Source organism: Hyla sarda, chromosome 6, assembly GCF_029499605.1.
Source record: "Hyla sarda isolate aHylSar1 chromosome 6, aHylSar1.hap1, whole genome shotgun sequence".
Classification (NCBI taxonomy): domain Eukaryota; kingdom Metazoa; phylum Chordata; class Amphibia; order Anura; family Hylidae; genus Hyla; species Hyla sarda.
Genome location: NC_079194.1, coordinates 198,465,480 through 198,485,160, shown reverse-complemented (window position 1 = coordinate 198,485,160; position 19,681 = coordinate 198,465,480). Strand labels below are relative to the sequence as shown.

Here is a 19,681-nt window from a genome sequence, read left to right as displayed (position 1 = left end):
ATGCTGGGAGTTGTAGTTTTGCAACATCTGGAGGTCTGCAGGTTGAAGATCAATGTTGGGTGCAGAATCTTTTTTTCTAGATTTTGCACCTTTAAAATTGGGTGCGTCTTATATGCCGGTGCGTCCTATAGGGCGAAAAATACGGTACTATTACACAAGGGGCACGTATTCCCATTTTTTGTTTCCTTTCTGTGCAATTTCAAGTTGGAAAGCAGGGCTGAGGATAGTTAAAAGTAATTCTGTAGCAGGTAGTGACTTTGTGGTTACAAGGACATTAAGAAGCACAGATCCTAGCAACTTAAACTGGTAGGTGAACTCTACGAAATGCCACTAGGCTGAGGGGACAGCATCACTGAGGAACCACTGTAGGACAAGTTAAAGCCAGCAACTACTCTGAGCACAACCTCAGCACAAAGCAGCGTTTAGCAGTGATTAGGCCAAGTGTGGCAGAGGGTGCCTTCCATGAAGCAAGATGCTGTTAATAAAGAACCATAGTTGTGTACCATCAAGCATATATGGGGGAATAGGGTTAACGGTAACAGGTACTGCGTGAAAGATCACGGGGGTCCCCAGCGGCTGGACCCCTGCGATCAGGCATCTTATCCCCTATCCTTTGGATAGGGGATAAGATTTCTTAGCGCCGGAGTACCCCTTTAAAGGGGTTATTCACCATAAGGTGATTTTAGTAGTATGTACCTGCCAGAACTGTGTATTTCCTGTCGAATTTCATTCCCTAAACTACACATCCCATATTTCCATAGTTTTTAAGTATAAGGTCACTGTCACAGCGAGCGCTCCGGTCATCACCTCCGGACCGGAGCGCCCGCTGCTTCTGCCCTCCGTTCCGGGGTCCCGGCGTCTCTCGGTCAGACGCACTGACCGGGAGCACGGGTCCCACAGTGGCAGAGACGCGGCTAGCGTGGTGGCTGGTCCCCGCTCACGCGCCGCGTCCCTGTTCTCCTTACCCGCTCTGCTCTCCTGTATCCCGGCGCGCGCGGTCCCGCTCTCTAGGGCGCGCGCGCACCGGCTTCAGTAAATTTAAAGGGCCAGCGCACCGGTAATTGGTGCGCTGGTTCCTCACCTCCCACTGTGTCCTTCCCATAAAAGGCACCTGCCCCTTCCTGCTCTTGCCAGATCTTTGTGCCTTGTGCCTCTGAGAAAGCGTTCCCTACTGTGATTGTTGCCTTGCCAGTTGCCGAACCCGTTGCTACCGTATACTTGCCTTTGAACCCTTGCTGCCTGCCCTGACCTCTGCTACATCCGACTACGCTTTTGCATGCTCACTGTGTACCACGCTATATCAGCTGTCAGTGAGGTCGAGTTATTACTGTGGGATACAACCTGGTAGTTACCACCGCAGCAAGTCCATCCCGCTTTGCTTCGGGCTCTGGTGAAGACCAGTAACTGCTAAGAACCGGTCCTCCAGTGCAACCTGTGCCATCGCCTCTCTGGTCCAGAGGATCCACTACCTATCCTGCCGGTACGTGACAGTAAGATCCGGCAATGGATCCCGCTGATGTTCCACTGCCAAGTCTAGCGGACCTCACCTCCATTGTGGCCCAGCAAAGTCAGCAGCTGGCCCAGTTGACCGCTATGATACAACAGCTCCTGCCTGCTCAGCAACAGCCTGCTCCTCCGTCTGCACCTGCTGCATCATCTCCGCCTGCAGTTGCCACTGGGTCCAGAATCCGTTTGTCCCTACCTGACAAAGACGACGGAGATCCTAAACTATGCCGAGGGTTCGTGTCACAGTGCTCTCTTCACCTCGAGCTACTGTCGGACCAGTTCCTGTCTGAGCGAGCCAAGGTAGCCTTCATCCTCGGTCTACTCTCCGGGAGGGCCCTGGCCTGGGCTACACCGCTTTGGGACCACGCTGATCCAGCCACCGCATCCGTCCAGAGCTTTTGTCAGGAGTTTCGTAGTGTTTTCGAGGAACCTGCCCGAGTTTCCTCTGCCGAGACTGCTTTGCTGAACTTGTCCCAAGGAAATTCTACTGTTGGTGACTATGCCATCCAGTTCCGCACCCTTGCCTCCGAGCTGAACTGGAAAAATAAAGCTCTTTGTGCTACCACGTGACCTGCCTACCACCCTGAGTGACCTCATCTTGCTAGCCACAAGGATCGACAAACGTTTCTCCGAGAGACAAGAGGAACTCCATCTTGAGAAGGAAAAAACTTGTCCTAAACGCTGCCCTCGTCTGACTCCTGTGTTCCAGCGTCCACCTCTACCTGTCTCTGGGTCTTCCGCTGTGGAGGCCATGCAGGTGGACCGGTCTCGCCTGACCCTGCAAGAACGGAGTCGCCGTAGAGACGAGAATCTGTGTTTACACAGTACCGAACACTTCCTTAAGGACTTACAGATGTGCATTACTAGGTGTGGATTCTTCCTCTCCACGTCTCATTATATCCGTGCAGTTGTTCCTTTCGTCCAAGTCCTTCTTCTCTGCTGCTGCCTTCTTGGATTCCGGTTAAGCCGGCAACTTCATCCACGCCTCCTTGGTCGACAAGTATCAAATTCCTATAACCCGTCTGCCCAAGCTGTTCCTTATTTCTACGGTCAACGGGGAGAGACTGTCTGCTACGGTACAATACCGCACCCAGCCCCTGGGGATGGACATTGGGATATTCCATACCGAGACTCTGGAGTTTCTTGTTCTTCCCTTCTGCTCTTCCGAACTCCTGCTGGGTTTACCATGGTTGCAACGCCATTGTCCTGTCTTGAATTGGTCCACCGGAGAGATTCTGCGTTGGGGTTCCTCCTGCTCTGACCGGTGCTTCAAGCCTGCTCCTATCAAACGAATCCCGCCAGTGCCTCTGCCATCAGGTCTCCCCAAGCCTTATCACCATTTTGCGGACGTCTTCTGTAAGAAGCAAGCGGAGACTCTTCCTCCTCACAGGTCTTATGATTGTCCCATTGACCTGGTACCGGGCTCTACTCCGCCTCGGGGCAGAATTTATCCTCTCTCACCTCTAGAGACTCAGGCTATGTCGGACTATGTACGTGAGAATTTACAGAGAGGCTTTATTAGGAAATCTTCTTCTCCTGCTGGAGCCGGTTTTTTCTTTGTGTGTAAAAAGGATGGTTCTCTCTGTCCCTGAATCGACTATAGAGGACTCAATAAAATCACCATTAAAAACAGTTACCCTCTGCCTCTAATCTCTGAGCTGTTTGACCGTCTCAGAGGAGCCAAGATTTTCACCAAGTTGGATCTCTGCGGGGCCTACAATTTGATCCGCATTCGAAAAAGAGACGATTGGAAGACCGCTTTTAACACCAGGGACGGTTACTTTGAGTACTTAGTGATGCCTTTTGGACTTTGTAACGCACCTGCAGTCTTCCAGGAATTCGTTAACGACATCTTCCGGGACCTTCTCTACACTTGTCTTGTAGTATATCTGGATGATATCCTTATTTTTTCATCCAATCTGGATCAACATCGAGTCCATGTCCGACAAGTTCTCACCCGACTCAGAAGTAACCGCCTCTACGCCAAAATTGAGAAATGTCTGTTTGAGCTTACCTCCTTGCCATTCCTGGGGTATATCATCTCTGCCCAAGGTCTGCAAATGGATCCAGCCAAGCTATCTGCAGTTCTGGACTGGCCACGCCCCTCTGGTCTCCAAACCATACAGAGATTCCTGGGTTCTGTTAATTACTACAGACAGTTTATTCCTCATTGTTCCACCTTGGTGGCTCCTCTTGTGGCTTTTACTAGAAAGGGTGCCAATCCCAAGACCTGGTCTCCTCACGCTGAAGAGGCCTTTCAGTCCCTGAAATCTGCCTTTGCATCTGCACCTGTTCTTTCCCGGCCAGATTCTTCCAAACCTTTCTATCTTGAAGTGGATGCATCCTCGGAGGGAGCTGGAGCCGTATTAACTCAGAAGTCTTCCAGGGGCAAGACCATAACTTGTGGCTTCTTCTCTAAAACCTTTTCTTCCGCCGAGATGAATTACGCTATTGGGGACAGAGAACTGTATGCAATTAAATTGGCCTTGGAGGAGTGAAGACATCTTCTTAAGGGTGCTCCTCACCCTGTGACCATTTTCTCGGACCATAAGAACCTAGTCTACCTCCAGTCTGCTCAGAGACTAAATCCCCGCCAAGCCCGTTGGTCTATCTTCTTCGCCCGCTTCAATTTCCAGATTCACTTCCGTCCCACTTCCAAGAACATCAGGGCAGATGCCCTTCAAATGTGGTGGGTGACGTAACCACTCCCCAACACATTATCCCACCAGAATGTCTCATCTCGGTGGCTCCTGTGGACTTGCGGCTTCTTCCTCCGGGTAAGACCTATGTTCCTCCTCGTCAGAGGTTGCAAGTTCTCAAGTGGGGTTATGCTTCCCTCTTTGCCGGTCATCCTGGAATTAAGAAGTCTCTTCTATTAATTTCTCAAAGATATTGGTGGCCTTTGCTAGAGAGAGACGTCACAGAATTCATCCAGTCCTGTGCGATCTGCGCCCGTGACAAGACTCCTCGTCAGAAACCTGCGGGTCTTCTTCTGCCCCTTCCTGTTCCAGAGACTCCTTGGTCACACATCGGACTTTATCACTGATCTCCTCCCGTGGTATGACAGTCATTTGGGTTGTGGTTGACCGATTTTCGAAGATGGCTCATTTTGTGTCCCTGCCTGGTCTTCAGTCTGCACCTCAGTTGGCCAAACAGTTTTTTCTACACATCTTCCGCCTCCATGGTCTTCCCAGACACATCGTCTCTGACTGTGGGGTGCAGTTCGTTTCCAAGTTTTGGAGAGCTCTCTGTGACCAACTCGTAGTCAAGCTGAATTTTTCCTCCTCGTATCACCCTCAGTCCAACGGCCAAGTAGAACGGGTAAACCAGACTCTGGGAGATTATCTACGCCATTTTGTGTCCTCCCGCCAAGATGATTGGTCGGACTTACTCCCTTGGGCAGAATTCTCTTATAATTTCAAACAATCTTCCGCAACCAATAAGTCTCCATTTTTTGTGGTTTATGGCCGTCATCCTCTGCCTCCTCTGCCTAGGACCTCCGCCCCCTCCTCTGTACCAGCTGTCCTTCTGGACTTCACTTCTATTTGGCGAGAGACCCACGCAGCCCTCCTCAAGGCCTCGGCCCGTATGAAGCTCCAGGCCGACAAAAGTCGTAGAACTCCTCCGAAATTCAGTCCCTGTGACAAGGTGTGGCTCTCCTCGCACTCCTTGAAGTACATCAGATTTAAGGTACCAAGTTACAAGCTGGACCCCCGTTACTTGGGTCCCTTTAGAGTCAAGAGCCGCATTAATCCGGTGTCCTACCAGCTCCATCTTCCTCCCTCCCTCAGAATACATAACTCTTTCCATGTCTCCCTTCTCAAACCTGCTATCATTAATAGCTTCTCTCCTAAACTTCTTTCTCCCACCCCTGTCACTGGTACCTCAGATATTTTTACTGTTAAAGAAATCCTAGCCACCAAGCTCATTCGGGGGAAAAGATTTTTTTTGGTCGACTGGGAGGGCTGCGGCCTGAAGAGAGGTCTTGGGAGCCTGAAAATAACATCTTGGACCGCAGTCTTATCCTCAACTTTCTTGGTGCCAAAAAGAGACAGAAAATCAATGCACTGGTCAAGACCAGTATATGGAGGGTTAATCCAATCACTTTTCCAATAGATTATCCCTTGTGGCAATCCAATAGTACCCTAATTTCCCATATACCAACTAAAATCCATATATTTTAATAGAAACTAATCAAAGATAACCACACATTTAAAAAGTATCAGAGCAGAATTCCTTGGGGTTGATCTATTGTCTTGTGGTATCTCTCTTACTGAGATCAATTATTGATCTCTGTCACTGAGTGTGCCTGCAGCTCACACTCTGCTTACTCCGGAAACTGCTCTGATATAGTTAAAACATCCTACTCTGCCCCCCCCCCCCGACATGTTTTGCTACTATGTAGCTTTGTCAAGAGGTATGGGGCTTCTGAGTGTCGACAGCGTTTACCGGACTCTTTATTACCTCTGTTTGTGTCGTCACATCCCATGCCAATTACTCCCCATCCAACCAAATCCTTCCTTTGTTGTCCTTCCCCTCTAATTGGTAAAAATCCCTGAATGACGTTGGCTTCCTCCAATGAAATCTTGATTCGTTTCTCCGAATCTCATTGGTTTTGATTTAATAGATATCTTAAACAATCAGTATCTTTGTTTACTATTCTCGTCATCTGCGCGTTCTCCCATGCTCCCGTACTTAGTCTCAATAGTGTTTGTTTTCAGAACCGGAACTCTCAGGTAAATGAATACCTCCTAATTCTATCTCTGTGCACTTACATATGTGCGGACTGTTAGTATTTAGATACTAAAACTTGAGACACTTTTATAGGAGATAACTCTCCTCTCTCTACACACCAATGTTATTATAGATTAGTTGTTTCTAGAATAGAATGAGATGATTTTTGAGTTCCATCATTGAATTAGATGACTATTGAGTTCCCAATCAGAACTCGTGGAAGTCCTTGACATCATTAGGTAAGATATAGGATCTTTTGAGAGACACAACATCGGATTCCCAGGGGGAATAGTATAATTTTTTTTTGTTTTTTTTTTTGGGGGGGGGGGGGGAGATTTTGATAGAGAAGACAATTGCTTCTCTTAATGATTGGTCTATTTCTATACATTTTTTTTTATACATATGTTCCTTTATGTCTCTCTTCTTTTGGATCTAGGGAGTTTTGGAATTATTTTAAAACTTATGTTAGAATTGTTGTTTTATAAAAGAATACTAATTATACTTTAATTTTATTTCCCACCGTCCCCAATAAAATATAGTTGAATCAAAAAACAGAGTACAGGCAAGTAGATCCAATTCATAGATAAATAAGCTAGTATAATTAGTCTTCTTTTATAAAACAACAATTCTAAAATAAGTTTTAAAATCATTCCAAAACTCCCTAGATCCAAAAGAAGAGAGACATAAAGGAACATATGTATAAAAAGAAAAAAATGTATAGAAATAGACCAATCATTAAGAGAAGCAATAGTCTTCTCTATCAAAATCTCCCCCCCCCCAAAAAAAAAAAAAAAAAAATAAACATTATACTATTCCCCCCTGGGAATCCGATGTTGTGACTCTCAAAAGATCCTATACCTTACCTAATGATGTCAAGGACTTCCACGAGTTCTGATTGGTAACTCAATATTCATCTAATACAATGATGGAACTAAAAAATCATCTCATTCTATTCTAGAGACAACCAATCTATAATAACACTGGTGTGTAGAGAGAGGAGAGTTAGCTCCTATAAAAGTGTCTCAAGTTTTGGTATCTAAATACTAACAGTCCGCGCATATGGAAGTGCGCAGAGAGAGAATTAGGAGGTATTCATTTACCTGAGAGTTCCGCTTCTGAAAACAAACAGCTCGTGCACATGGGAGTGCGCAGATGAGAAGAAACGCTATTGAGACTAAGTCCAGGCGCATGGGAGAACGCGCATATGACGAGAATAGTAAACAAAGATACTGATTGGTTAAGATATCTATTAACTCAAAACCAATGAGATTCGGAGAAACGAATCAAGATTTCATTGGAGGAAGCCAACGTCATTCAGGGATTTGTACCAATTAGAGGGGAAGGACAACAAAGGAAGGATTTGGTTGGATGGGAAGTAATTGGCATGGGATGTGACGACACAAACAGAGGTAATAAAGAGTCCGGTACACGCTGTCCACAATCTCTTGACAAAGCTACATAGTAGCAAAACATGCCTGGGGGGGCAGAGTAGGGTGTTTTAACTATATCAGAGCAGTTTCCGGAGTAAGCAGAGTGTGAGCTGCAGGCACACTCAGCGACAGAGATCTATAATTGATCTCAGTAAGAGAGATACCACAAGACAGTAGATCAACCCCAAGGAATACTGCTCTGATACTTTTTAAATGTGTGGTTTATCTTTGATTAGTTTCTATTAAAGTATATGGATTTTAGTTGGTATATGGGAAATTAGGGTACTATTGGATTGCCCCAAGGGGTAATCTATTGAAAAAGGAAAAACAGAGGGAGACCTAAGGGGGGGGGTACTGTCACAGCGAGCGCTCCGGTCATCACCTCCGGACCGGAGCGCCCGCTGCTTCTGCCCTCCGTTCCCGGCGTCTCTCGGTCAGACTCACTGGCCGCGAGCGCTGGTCCCACAGTGGCAGAGACGCGGCTAGCGTGGGGGCTGGTCCCCGCTCAAGCGCCACATCCCTGTTCTCCTCACCCGCTCCCCGCGCGGCGCTCTGCTCTCCTGTATCCCGGCGCACGCGGCCCCGCTCTCTAGGGCACGCGCTCCGGCTTCAGTAAATTTAAAGGGCCAGCGCACCGTTAATTAGTGCGCTGGTTCCTCACCTCCCACTGTGTCCTTCCCATAAAATTATTAACATTTGACCGCTAAGCGATCACTAAGACCCTAGATTTCCCACCCAATATAAAACTTAACGTTTAATGAGCCAAGATTAAAATAACCTCACACATATTGATCCATAATGCATTGATTGGCATGACACTGCATGCTATATTAGGTGAATTGAAAAAATAGATTGTGGCTGCAGTCCACAATCTATAGTGTGAGACAATTAAAAATCTAACACATTGCCCGCCCGCCCGACGTTTCGCCACAGGCTGTGGCTTTATCAAGGGCTAAGAGGCAAATGGCGTGCAAACAAGCCTTGCAGGGGTTTAAATAACCTCCTGTCTCTGACGTCATTGAAACATGTCACTTCCTGTATTATCATGACATCTCATTGGTCACAATCCCGTGCAGACTATTGATTGATCGCTTCCTGGCCAATAGAATTTAGACCAGGATGCATCTTGCTAAATTCACTTGATTGACAGCATCCTTGACCAACCAGCAGAGTCCATCCATACTTCTGAACTCCTCATTGGTACCGGAAGTTGTCCACGTATGTGCGCCATTAGTCCTGCGCTAACTGATAGATTCCCGGACCTCCGGTATGGACGCATGCGCAGTGCTGATGCGCAGAGGGACGTGCGCGAGTACTTAGTCATATACAGCCACTGACCAGGAAACTGCGCGAAAGACATATGCGCCGGCACTTAGCCGATTTTTACCTTCATTGCATTTTGGTTCGCACATGGCTATTGTTATAGAAACTGTGATACACAATACAACCACTCAATGTGAACACACGACTGCGCAGCAGGAGTATCGTTAACCTAATTAGAGAACACTAAATTAGTTACTATCTGGCGACAATGGGACAACTAACCTGGCAACGGTGGTATAAAACATCAAGTCAAGGGAGTATTATTCATAATACCGCTAAGATCATGTGATCAATAGTAAAAGATGACTAGTACTCGTCATATTCTGCATGGGAATAGTCATAATTAATATCATCAACGGAAGTTAATCATGAGTATAATTATTAGTAAAGGCTCATAAGGGCTCTTCTGTATAGTATCGATTGTAATGAATGATTCCTGTCCTACAAGAAGGCTGCATAGGTGAAGCCTTCATTCAGTCCATTTGGACTTTGGGATTTTAATCTCCAAATCCATCGGGCTTCTTCTTGAAGCAGTCTGGTGTTGAGATTGCCACGTCTCGGACCCAGTTTACACTGAGTAATGCCACAGAAACGTAATTCAAAGGGAGCATCATTGTGTACAGTCCTCATATGCCTAGCAATTGGCGTATCTTGATAGGTGTTAATAGTACTTATATGTTTTGAAATGCGCCTACGCAATTGTTGGACTGTCTTTCCTACATAAACTTTAGGACAATTGCATGTAGCTAAGTACACTACTCCCATCGTCTGACAGGTAATGAAATCCCTAATTTGATATTTCCGATTATCAATCGGATTAGAGAATTCTTTTGTACGTGGCATATATTTACAAAAATTGCACCGTCCACATGGGTGTGATCCTTGGATTGATGATTTCAACCAACTGGATACAGACTCCTCTGTATAAAAACTCCTAACTATTTGGTTTTGAATGTTAGGTCCTCTACGATAAGTTATAGAGGGGTGAGTAGAGATCACCTCCCTAAGGTCATTGTCCACCTGTAATATAGACCAATATTTCTTTAGTATATTCATGATTTTTTGATTGTGTTGATCAAAAGTTCCGATACACCTAATGATCTTTTGGCCACTATTGTCTTTAGCCAAATTGTGATCACGTAATAATTCAGATCTTGGAGTAGCCCTAGCTCTGGCATAAGCCTTATGGAGGATTTTCTTGGGATATCCTCTATTGGTGAAGCGTCTATACAGGAGATCACATTCTTGTTGAAATTTAAGAGGATCAGAGCAATTCCTTTTGGCTCGTAGATATTGACTGATTGGGATACCTCTCTTCAATGGTACAGGGTGATAACTCTTCCAATTAAGAAAACTATTGGTTGACGTGGGTTTACGATATATAGAAGTGTGAATGTGACCAAGTGAATCGATGGTGATAGTGAGGTCAAGAAAGTGAAGAAATTTATCATGAATTTCAGAAGTAAAGTGCATATTGATATGATTAGTGTTAAGTGCTTGAACGAAGGATTGAAATAATTGTGTAGTGCTGTCCCAAAAAATCAATATATCATCTATATAATGACCCCAAAATAAAATGTGAGAATTAAATTCTTGAAAAGTGTCAAAGAAAACGTGAGTGTCTTCCCACCACCCTAAGAATAAGTTAGAATAATTCGGTGCACAAGGAGTGCCCATAGCAGTGCCCTTCAACTGAAAATAAAAGTGCCTATCAAAAAGGAAAAAATTGTGAGTGAGTAGAAAACGTAAAAGAGTCAAAACAAATTGATTGTGTGCTGTGTACTGAAGGCCTTTAGTAGTTAGGAAATATTGTACAGCATTAAGTCCCTGTTCATGTTGGATGTTTGTATAGAGAGATTCCACATCCAAACTGGCTATGAGAGTACCTGGAGGGAATGTGATCTCCTGTAATTTCTTCACAGTATCCTTGGTATCCTTAATAAAGGACGGAAGGGAGGAAACAAAGGGGGCCAAGAACTGATCTACATAGTGACTAATGTTTTGTGTGATATTATCACACCCTGAGACAATGGGTCTGCCAGGGATAGGGGAACTCCGTTTATGCACCTTGGGAAGGGCGTAAAAGGTAGCTATTGTTGGCGATGGATTAAAGAGATATTTGAATTCTTCTTCTGTTATCAATTGGTCTGTTCTTGCCTCTTGTAAAATTGTACGTAAATTCTGATTGAACTCCTGAAGTGGGTTATGGTCAAGTTTACGGTAAGTATCTTTATCATTCAACAATCTCATTACCATAGCCTTATAGTAACTTTTATCCATCAGGACGATGTTACCTCCTTTATCAGAAGGTTTGCAAACAATCTCATTATTTTGTTGTATTTCCTCCAGTGCTCGGATTTCTTCTATAGATAAATTAGATGGAATATGGGGAGTCCTTGACCTTAGGGAACTGATCTCATGTGTAACCATCTTGACAAAAGTATCGATATTAGAGTATTGTGACAAGGATGGTGTGAAAATTGACTTGGGTTTAAGATTGGAAAAGGGAGCTTCAACTGAAACAATTCCTGTCTCACTTTCTTCTTCTAGCTGTTCTAGCATAGTAACAACTTGCTGGTCTTGTTGTCTGTTCACAGCAGGATTAGTAGCAAGGTTTTTGTGAAATTTATGTAAGGCAAGCTTCCTGCCAAATAAATTTATATCTTTAATCCAAGTGAAAATGTTACAAGGTGGTGTAGGAGTAAATGATAACCCCTTTTGTTATACAGACAAATGATGTTCATTCAAAACTAGGGATGACAGGTTACAAATTTGCAATTGGTCACTGGTAGTATCAGTTATTGTCTGGGAATTGAGTTGTATCCCCATTTGTCGCGATCCCTCAATTGGACCCCTGGTTCTAAAAAAGGATGAGGGGGATTCTGTGGTAATCCTCCCATATGGGTAATCGTTGGAATGCCAGGTACCCGTGGGGCAGCTGTTGTTGCTATAGGACCAGTCATCATTGGGGTCATTTGTACCTCTGCAGGATTGGATATAACAGAGGATAATAATCCATGTGAGTGCATGGAGGGATGACCACCTCCTTGAGTAGTATAAGGTGGGCATGGTTGTGGATGGCCTTGTGGTTTAGGGGTACTCTCAGATTTAAAAGTGCCCGTATTTTTCCTATAAGGTTGACGTCTCTTATTGCTCCTAGATCTCGATCTAGGGTGAAGCCTCTTAGGGCCACTCTGGACGTTAGCACTATCCTCAGTACCTGAGTATTCAGAATCAGAAATATCTGTATATCTATTACCCTGAAAATCTTGTTGTTGTGATTTTAAATAAATCTGTCCTGTCTCAAAATCCCTTTTGTCCCGTACGTATTTTCTATGTTTCCTTTCTTTAATATCACTTCCAGATGTTTTTTAAGTTTTTCCTCTAATAAGGGATACTCAGGTTGTGTTTGAAATATTTGAATTTCACTAATTTGTGTTTCCAACTGTGTACCAATTTTTGTAAATGCAACCTTCTCAAAATCTAATAGATATTGTAACATACGTAAGGAGTTTTCAGTTAGAAGTTGTTGCCAACCTTGTATGAATTCAGTTTCGTTTTGATGTGAATTAGGGGTGATATTAATTCTTAAGCCACGGTAAACAATTTTTTGCTGAAGATATGTTTCGAGACTAGCAATCTCCCACCAAGACCGATAGTATTGTTTATAGGTTTTTTGTAGATCCCTAAAAGCTGAATTTATATCAACTTGATTAATGGGGAGATTCTGAAGTGAAAAGACATGAGCAGCATCAGCTTTAGAGTGCTCTAAATTAGGTTTGTTGGACAGAAATCCAGCCATCAGTGCATAATAAGCTTGACGGTCCACAAGAAGGAGTGATTAACTCCAATTAGTTAATGCAACAAGGGGGACCTATGAGTGGAGGGTAAATCCAATATTATTAACATTTGACCGCTAAGCGGTCACTAAGACCCTAGATTTCCCACCCAATATAAAACTTAACGTTTAATGAGCCAAGATTAAAATAACCTCACACATATTGATCCATAATGCATTGATTGGCATGACACTGCATGCTATATTAGGTGAATTGAAAAAATAGATTGTGGCTGCAGTCCACAATCTATAGTGTGAGACAATTAAAAATCTAACACATTGCCCGCCCGCCCGACGTTTCGCCACAGGCTGTGGCTTTATCAAGGGCTAAGAGGCAAATGGCGTGCAAACAAGCCTTGCAGGGGTTTAAATAACCTCCTGTCTCTGACGTCATTGAAACATGTCACTTCCTGTATTATCATGACATCTCATTGGTCACAATCCCGTGCAGACTATTGATTGATCGCTTCCTGGCCAATAGAATTTAGACCAGGATGCATCTTGCTAAATTCACTTGATTGACAGCATCCTTGACCAACCAGCAGAGTCCATCCATACTTCTGAACTCCTCATTGGTACCGGAAGTTGTCCACGTATGTGCGCCATTAGTCCTGCGCTAACTGATAGATTCCCGGACCTCCGGTATGGACGCATGCGCAGTGCTGATGCGCAGAGGGACGTGCGCGAGTACTTAGTCATATACAGCCACTGACCAGGAAACTGCGCGAAAGACATATGCGCCGGCACTTAGCCGATTATTACCTTCATTGCATTTTGGTTCGCACATGGCTATTGTTATAGAAACTGTGATACACAATACAACCACTCAATGTGCCTCTTAGCCCTTGATAAAGCCACAGCCTGTGGCGAAACGTCGGGCGGGCGGGCAATGTGTTAGATTTTTAATTGTCTCACACTATAGATTGTGGACTGCAGCCACAATCTATTTTTTCAATTCACCTAATATAGCATGCAGTGTCATGCCAATCAATGCATTATGGATCAATATGTGTGAGGTTATTTTAATCTTGGCTCATTAAACATTAAGTTTTATATTGGGTGGGAAATCTAGGGTCTTAGTGACCGCTTAGCGGTCAAATGTTAATAATATTGGATTTACCCTCCACTCATAGGTCCCCCTTGTTGCACTTCCCATAAAAGGCACCTGCCCCTTCCTGCCCTTGCCGGATCTTTGTGCCTTGTGCCTCTGAGAAAGCGTTCCCTACTGTGATTGTTGCCTTGCCAGTTGCCGAACCCGTTGCTACCGTATACTCGCCTGGGAACCCTTGCGGCCTGCCCTGACCTCTGCTACGTCCAACTACGCTCTTGCCTGCTCCCTGTGTACGACGCTATATCAGCTGCCAGTGAGGTCGAGTTGTTACTGGGGGATACGACCTGGTAGTTACCGCCGCAGCAAATCCATCCCGCTTTGCGGCAGGCTCTGGTGAAGACCAGTAACTGCTTAGAACCGGTCCTCCAGTACAACTCGTGCCATCACCTCTCTGGTCCAGAGGATCCACTACCTATCCTGCCGGTACGTGACAGTCACTTTCCTCCCACACATCAGCCACCCCACCCATTGAAAAACACCTGTGATCCTTTCAATGCAATACACCAGTGTTTCCTGATCAGGGTGCCTACAGCTGTTGCAAAATGAACTCTCTCCCACCCAGAGGTCGCTCCACCCATTGAAGCAGGACATACTCCCTTTGATGACCTGACTAGTTATGTAAGTTCTCAATGCACTGCAACCTGTGAAATCCCTGAGTAATTTTGTATGCTGTTAAATATAAATATTGGGGCGATAATCACAGTAAAATTGCAAGACCACCGTCACACAAAGGTGCAGACCCTATATTATGAACTACACTAACTATACAGCCCCTGTAGCACAGTGAAATAAAAAAAGATCCTGGAATACCCCTTTAAGTAAACTTCTTGCTGCCTTTCCTTTCGGCATATTTAATAAATCTGCCTATACAGCACTCGCTAAGCTTCATTCTATCTGCTATGATTTACACCAGGTCACTAGAATAACTCAAAGTAAATCTAGAAGAATGCAGTGGTCACACTCCTTCTAACACTAGGATTCACCCATTTTCTCAAAAGCGGCGAGCGCATCATAACACTCACTTCGGTAAGGGCTAACAAAAATCCTAGATGAAAATTTCAGTCACCATTGCATTCTGGTGCCTGGAATTTGTCTAGCCCTTTAAGCCTATCATGTTTGACATTGTGATGGTGTATCTAGGCCAGCCGTGTTGTAACTGGGTATGAGCTGGTGTAGCTAAGCCTATGGCGTGTTAAACTATGCTGCTAAGGCTATTGCATCTGACAATATAGTGGGGAACTGGTCTGTGTGTTATACTGTGGGTATAAGATGGTGTAATGGTAGATAAATTACTTGCAGCATACACATTATATACTGTACCCTAATGTAAGAACAAAGTATATATATATATATATATATATATATATATATATATATATAATAATTTTTCAACTTTTGCAAAATATAACTTCCAGCTGTAGACTGCCCACACATAGTGAGAAACCATGAAGGAAATTCCAAGAAATGAAGAACAAGTGCTAAATGGCACTTACCGGCATAGCAATTAACCGATTACGGACCAAAGTGGGAAAAAAACCATATAATACATATTGTACAATAAACTACATATTTAAAGAGGTGAACCCTCTCTTCCTCAGGCCATTCACACATAGAGAGAGTTGTGCAACAGCTGTAAAGTCCCAAATTGGAAAATAATGCTGTCTACATAGTAAGAATACAGTGTAATGAGGTGTCAGGTGCAGTCAGATGATCGTATGTCTATAAATTATTTATTGAAAATAGTAAAAACAACTAAGTAGAAGACATAAAGAATTCATATTTGAATCCGTCTCAGTTGGAATGACTGATAGGACAAAGGTAATTCTGTATCTATACTGCATGTTTTCAACGTCTAAAATTTTTTAATGAAAATCAATCAATAAATTAAATGTATCTCAAAATGGTAAAAATAGAAATTATATCTCATCCACAAAAACAAGCTAACCTTGGTAAAAAATAAAGTCCTAGTTCTTGACCTGCAATGATACAAACATGTTTTTTATTCTTCATAAACATAGTTATATTTAGCAAAATAGTAAAATATAAAATAAACTATATATTTTTTTGTATTACCACAACTGGAATGACCTGTAGACTAAGTTAAGATATACTTTATACCATGCAATGGATACTTAAGAAAAAAACAACCGTAGTGGATTTACTACTTTCTCATTTTCTCCCAAAAAATGTAATCCATATTATAAAAATGGCAGATATACTCTAGAATCCAGAATCCTCGAGAAGTTTATTCTTACTAGAATATAGATTTTGACTCTGTCATCCAGTTGTACTGCTTTATTTTCTTATAAACATATTTAAAATCCAATACAAAAAAAGAACCAATAAAGTGTAAGTACAAGAAGTGAATCAGTGAGTGAAATGTTCCCCTTAAATTATGGCAAATATTGATATGAAATTATGTGAAAAAACAAGCCCTCATATGGCTTTGTCAACAAGATGGACCTCCCCCAATGTTTGTCGCTTCTGGAGATGGATTTTTTTTCTCTCTTACACAGGTTAATGTTATTATGTCTCCCACTTATGCCTTATTGAATGAATGTATTTCTGGCGTAAATTAACTTTTTTGTTTTTGGCAGCTAAAATTGCTTTTGCGACTTCATGGAAGAAATCAGTTGTACTTTTAGAGCTAGTTAGGGATAATGGTCAATGACCATCATTATGGTATTCTTATAGATAAAGAGAAGGGGTTCCGGAAGGCCTTGCAGCCTGGGTTGATAGGTCAGTTGACTGTTTTCTTTTTGCTGTTTGACAAGTACTGGGTGGTGTTGCGAGAGTAAGATTCTCCTCCCCCCCCCCTTTTCTTCTTTCTGTCTTACCATTATCATGGGCTTTTTCACTGGATGGCTTTGGCCATAGCTCCCATTGATTATTGCTGACTTCCTGTAGGTCTCAGCATATTTATTATTCTAAGTGCCTCTTGTGCTCTTATGTTCCCGATTGTTGCTTGATAATTCTGTATATGTACGCTTGTTCTTTCTACTGTGCCTTGCGTTATTTTGCACTTTATTTATTTGCTGGTTGTAATGTCTTTGAAAATTTATAATTATAAACTGGCAAAACATTGACAAAGACTGGCCTTTTACTCACTTTCTTGTTCTTTTTTGTCTTTCAGCTATGTGTAACACAATTTGGACCTTGGAAAACCACTTACAGTGTGCTGTCATGTAATCTTATGACTGTTTATATTTTTGGTGTTGTGAATTGTCCCACCAGAGTCTGGTACCTGAGAATTAGTTAGTATACAAAGCAAAGTGTAACCTACTTATTCGGTTTCTATTCAAGGACAAAGTTAACCTGGTATGGGTAACCTATAAAGAGGGTGAGACTATTGAAACATATGGGAAGCTGTAATTTACCCCCTGTTCTAAATTATTATGCAAATTCTATTTAAGTGTCACAAATATTAAATATTTTGTTTTTCAGTTTAACTCATGGATGGCATTGTGTCTCAGGGCTCTTTTGATCACTGAAAACAATCTCGGACACTTGTGATAACTAAATTGCCAGGTGAGCCCAATTTAAGAAAAAGCTACTAAAGGTGGGTGTTCCACATTACTAAGCAGAGAACCATTTTCAAGTAATATGGGGAAGAAAAAGGATCTCTCTGCTGCCGAAAAGAGTGAAATAGTTCAATACCTTGGACGAGGTATGAAAACATTAGATATTTCATGAAAACTTAAGCGTGATCATCGCACAATTAAGAGATTTGTGGCTGATTCAGAGCACAGACGGGTTCGTGTAGATAAAGGCACATTGAGGAAGATTTCTGCCAGATCCATGCATCGGATCAAGAGAGCAGCTGCTAAAATACAATTACATGGCAGCAAACAGATATTTGAAGCTGCTGGTGCCTCTGAAGTCCCACGGACATCAAGGTGTAGAGTCCTCGAATATTCGTGAATATAGCGCTATATATTCGTAATGACGAATATTATTATTTTTTTTTTCTTCACAGTACACATCTCTGCTTCCAGCTTATGTGGTGTAAGAAAGCTCTAATACTACTGTGTGACTGGTGTGCGAATTTTCGCATATGCGAAAAGTTGCATATGCTAATTTTCGCATATGCGAATTTTCGCTTACCTGATTTTTGTATATGCAAATTTCTGCATACGCAAATTTTCGCATACGTAAATATTCGCATATGCGAAAATAAAATGAAAATATTACGAATATGCGAATATTCGCGAATATGACGAATATTCGTCCATATATTTGCGAATATTCGCGAATTCGAATATGGCCTATGCCGCTCAACACTATTCACAAGCAGAAACTGCTGCATTGGGCTGTAAAATACATGAAGACTAATTTTCAAATTGTCCTGTTCACTGATGAGTACCGTGCAACCCTGGATGGTCCAGATGGATGGAGTAGTGGATGGTTGGTGGAAGGCCACACTATTTCAACAAGGCTGTGACGTCAGCAAGGCGGTGGTCATCGGGAGTCATGTTTTAGGCCGGAATCATGGGAAGAGAGCTGGTCGGCCACTTTAGGGTCCCCGAAGCTATAAAGATGACCTCTACAAAGTATGTGGAGTTTCTGACTGACCACTTTCTTCCCTGGTACAGAAGGAAGAACTATGCTTTCCATAATAAAATCATCTTCTGCATGACAATGCACCATCCATCTCATGCTGCAAAGAATACCTCTGCATCAATGGCTGATATGGGGTTAAGTCATGGTGAGAAAGTCATGGTGTGGCCTCCATCCTCCACTGACCTCAATCCTTTCAAGAACCTTTGGAGCATCCTCAAGCAAAAGATCTATGAGGGTGGGAGGCAGTTTACATCCAAACAGCAGCTCTGCGAGGCTATGCTGACATTTTGCAAACAATTTCAAGCAGAAACTGTCCAAAAACTCACATGTTCAATGGATGCAAGACTTGTGAAGCTGCTATCAAATAAGGGGTCCTATGTTAAAATGTAACGTGACCTGGTAAAATGTTTAAAAGTTAAAATGTTGTTAAAAGGTTGATTGAAATAGCTTTTGATTTCAGTAAATATGCCACAAACACAACAAATGACAATTTTCAGTTCTTTACAACCTATATAGTGTTTTAAACTTACTGTGCGGAATAATTTGGAACAGTGCATTGTAAGTTTTTTATGTTTAAAAAAAATACTGTTATCATTAGGAGGTTTATTCAATAAAATTTGAATTGTACTCTTAATAGATGATAACATGAGAATTATGCTGACTGTTATTTGCATAAATTATTTATGTAAATGAGAAAAATATCATTTGCATAATAATTTGAAACAGGGTGTAGACTTGTTGTCTCTTTTTTAGAAATTGAGGGGGAATCTCAAGTCCTGGTGGGCTGGTGGACACCATCATAAAAACTGCCACATTCTGGTAATGCAGTGGTATCTGTAACTTTCAAGAAACCGTCACCTTCCATGAAATTAACCACTAAGCATTTGGGTCTCTCGAGACTGTAACCTCTAGGCTTTTTGTACCACTGTACATGAAAATGATCAGTGAACTTATTTGTCTGAATTATAATGGTATGCATTTGACTTCTTCAAAAATAAAAAGGAGTTTACAGGATTTTTGTTCTCCACCACCTTGTCATGTTTTTATGCAGGGGACTCACACCCAGAAGTGCTGTATTGTGTCTTTTTATTTTACTGTTGTCTCTGACCTTTCCTGGCATTCCATGTAGCCAGAGACAATGGCCCTGACTTTTTTTTCTCGGTTTATGCGCCTAACTTT

At 42.7% G+C, this 19,681-nt stretch overlaps 1 long non-coding RNA gene across 1 annotated transcript in view; it reads left to right on the top strand.

The window, feature by feature from the left end:
* The window catches only part of LOC130276577 (uncharacterized), a 55,748-nt gene extending 37,802 nt beyond the window's left edge, over positions 1-17,946 (top strand). Inside the window, exon 4 of the long non-coding RNA XR_008845174.1 lies at positions 17,076-17,946. This is a non-coding gene — a long non-coding RNA (uncharacterized LOC130276577). The remainder of the gene's footprint in view (positions 1-17,075) is intronic.
* The last annotated feature ends 1,735 nt before the right edge of the window (positions 17,947-19,681 follow it).